We start from the raw sequence: 4105 nt of genomic DNA on the forward strand, positions 1-4105 counted from the left end.
ACTGTCTGTGTTTCTTTTTCTTCTTTTTAAAAAATCTTTGCTGGATTCATTTTCACTTTTCATCCCTTCATGGAGAACTCCATTCCTTTCCTCTTCAGGCTAGTTTTTCAGCCAGTCAGCGTATACGTGCATTCAGTCTTTTGAAGGATTGCACACAAGCTTGTCTGCATGTTTTTAAGGGTGATTCACAAACATTGTGGTGTTTTCTAAACACAGGCATAGCCAGCTAATTTCAAAATCAAGTGCCACCCCCAAAAAGTTATTGTTAAATATCAGAGCTATTAACAGTAAATTGCTTGCTTCAAACATTAGTAATTCAGTTTGTATGCTTGACTTAAAATTTTCTTCTCCCTTTAATTTTTACCTTGACAATGGGCCTACCACAAAGACATATGTAACAGGGTCACTCACAGAAAAAGGTCTGACTTCGCACCTAATACACATTCTCGTTTTCCAAATCCCAACAGTGCCTTTATCTGTCTGTCCACAAACTTTATCATCAAGAGTTGAGCAAACCAGTCAGCACAAGGTACATCTTAGGCCCATGAAGGTTCTTATCTATATCAAATATTATGATCATGTTACCAAGCAACCACCTGTCAATCAGCTAAAATGTATGCACGTATAACATCATAGCATCATATAATTTGAATTTAATGATGAGAACATCTAATTTATATCGACCACTGGATGATATCTTATGATGCCAATATGTTGCCTGGCAACCACGTAATAATGACACTAAAATAATTTTTTAACAGTAGAGCAGAACCTGAGCGTTTTTGGGAGCCCAGTCAGTATTCATGTATCAATATTTACTTAAACAGCATAGCATCTTCCCAACAATATTGTATTAGTCATTATTAAAGTACTGCACTAGCCATGTACAAAGACTTAAGCACTGATGATTTCTTGTGGACTATCAGTTTCCATCACCCAAAGATGCTGGATGCGAGAGAACAACGTGGTCTTCAAACAGGAATTTCAAATAGGTTCCAGTAATGCAAATGCAATTGTAAATAATTTATTAACTTTTGTACTGCAATACAATAAAATTAACCACCCATTAAGTTACAGAGAGTTATTGTAAATAAGCCCTCTTAATATTTAATTACTTTTCTTCATCTTTATCATGCCCTCCAGGTATTTGCTGCAAGTCTCACCTTTTAGTCACCCGAGTTGCTCCCTTGACCATTTGCAGTTCAAACAAAGACATATGACTTTGTTGTTCAAGATATAGCCGAGGATTTAGATAAGGCTGGGCTGGTGTTATGAACTATTCTCCTCAAGTTTGGTCTGGTCTGGCATGTGTAGGATGAAGCTGGTTGCCTTTCTCAGTTTTTTACATAAGTGAGTCAGCAACAGTCTGTGTATTCACGGTGCTGCAACTGTCAACTATCACCTGTCCAAAAGTGAAGATTTATACCTCAAAGATACATTAAAATATGCATTTCAGTGAATGGAAGACATCTGTGGCTTTTCACTAAACTTGAATCAGTACTTGTGAATGAGTAAATTTGACTAATTCACAGTTCACATTCTTTAGTCCAGATTCAGAAAAAAATAAAGCATACATGAATTTTTTATTTCTACACATACGGGCACTTTTCACCATCATCATTTGTGGGCAATAACGTTTCTCTGTGTGCTGCTAACAGTCCTGGTTTTGGTGTAAAACTGATTTTTGATGTAAAACTGATTTTTTTAAACAATTCTTTTTGACAAAAAATAAACCTCAAAGGACGGCTTACTGTCGTCCTTTACATGCTGTGTAAATAAAGGTTTCAAATCAGCTGAGGAAGGAAGCAGGGAAACAGAGTGAGAGAAGAGGAGTGCTTAGGTTTTAGGGAGTGTGTGTCTGTGTGTTTCTTCATGATGGGGTTAAGTGCACCCGGAGTGTGATGTAGTGATGGAGGGAGGATGAGAGGGATAAAAGAAAGAGAAAAAAATGAGAGGAGAAATCCATTAGCTAATGGATGTCTTCAGTTCTGTCTTGTCAGACTTGGTATTATCACACAGACACACACACACACGCACGCACACACACAAAGACACACACACCATCAAACCGGTATGTTCTTGTGCATTGCGAGTGCAGTTAGCGCTCAGACAAATCAACTGCACTCCTCATGTTATGAAAGCGAGACCACAAATAATCTCAAATTCAACTCACATGCAATCTATGAGATAAAAAAACACATATTTTAAAGTATGTGTCCACACTTTAAATATCTATCATTGTGTGTGTCTGTGTCTGTGTGTGTGTGGGGGCGTGTGCATACATGTATGTGTGCCATGAGACAGAAACTAATTGGTGTCAATAAGACATCTGTGGCTCCTCTTTGATTAAGCCTACAGGCAAGGAATAGGAGAAAACACCTCACACTCTTTTTCCCCTTTTCCCACACTCACAGCCTGCGGTCATGCTGATAGCTAACTCCAGGCAGGGCCCATCTGTCTCATTACGGAAACGGGTCTCACTAGAGAATTTGTATTGTTTATGAATACACACACACACACACACACACACACACACACACACACACACACACACACACACACACACACGCACAATGTCTATGACCACATTATTGGCAGTGCTGGGGAGCCTTGCTCAACATCAGAGCTGCTGGAGACAGAAAAACCTTGAAGTTACAGAAAAATGGTGAAGAAATAAAAGAAAAAAATAAATAATGAAATGAATATACCCACTAAGTGAATTCCTTCTTCTGTCTGTGAGTTTTACAACAAGTTGTGTAATAATTTAACCCAGGAGGACCTCACTGGCTGTATGTTTTTACTGGCACGGAGCAGGACATTTAAAAAAGAATCTTGTGTAAATCATATTTCAGCTATATTATTTCACTCTTCTCCTTTGGTTTTGCTTTATGAGTGTTTTGATGCATGTCATTGTTTTTTAAACCTTTCAGTCTTCAGCACTATGAAACATGAATGTTACAGATAAACGTTGGTTGAAACAATAGTCTATTATTGGCTGCTGAAAGTGTTGTGAATTTGACACTTGAGGACAGACAGCAAGACACTCTTTGAGTGCTTTGAACTACATGTTCTCAAAAGGGTGTTCATAATTTTTCTTTTTTAAATTGATACATGGTAAAAAACATGGATGCTTCTGCGACAAGAAAAAATAAATGAAATGCCTTACACCTCCATCCTATCTGAAACTATCACCATGTGATAGCCGTGGTTATGGTTACAGAAAAGCTTCTGTAGGTCAATGAAAAAACGACTTTCTGACTTGACCTCTGTGAACACTTTCCCGATGAGTTTATGGTGTAACGTCATTCATTTTGAATGACGCTGAAAAAAGTAACGCCGTTATTCCCGTCACTGGTGGTTGGAGGATGTGTTTGTGCTGGGGAGGTCTAAGTCACTGGCGAATGAGTGAGCACTTTCACAGTCAGACCAGTTCAACTATAATAGAAATGCTCATCACAAGTGCATGATTTATTTATTTTTTTAATCAAACATTGAAATCAAATGTGTCTCAGCATTGAGTTTATCTGTGCTAAATGGTTTTTACGTTACAAAAATTCTGTATTAGGCCACATTCACACAGGCCTAGACGCTTTTTTCACTAGCTTGGGAAAAATGTGTACTCCTCGATCGTCTTGATTAGAGATTGCTGGCAATCACTTGGGGAGCTCTCCCATTGTTTGCTCGTGGAAGACACAGACCTGTCTGCTAACACTTTTAGGAAACTATTTGCGCTAACTGGAAAAGGAAATCAAAGTACAAGTTGAACCTTTCGAAACATGTTGATTAAAACATCTTAGTTGGAGTGTAGTAGCTGCGTGACCACAGCACTCTGCTAGTGACCAAACCAATCACAAGGAGGTTTAGGATGCAGCAGCTTTTTTGCAAATAATTTCACTTAGCACTCTCTGCAACCTCAAGCAACCATTCCCAAACTGATGGCCGTTGCTAGGTGGCCTTCACTGCTTAGCCAGAGGCTTGACGAATTGTAATTTGCAAAATGTTGGAAAGAACAGGACAATCACCATTTCTGATCAACAAAACCTGATTAGCGAGAACTGTGTGGTCAAAATTTTTGTATCATATTATTTGTTTTGAATTCTCTGAT

The sequence above is a fragment of the Diplotaxodon limnothrissa genome, linkage group LG10, assembly GCF_057381915.1.
Source record: "Diplotaxodon limnothrissa isolate DT_005_m linkage group LG10, D_limnothrissa_male_GT1.1, whole genome shotgun sequence".
In the NCBI taxonomy this organism is placed as follows: Eukaryota; Metazoa; Chordata; class Actinopteri; order Cichliformes; family Cichlidae; genus Diplotaxodon; species Diplotaxodon limnothrissa.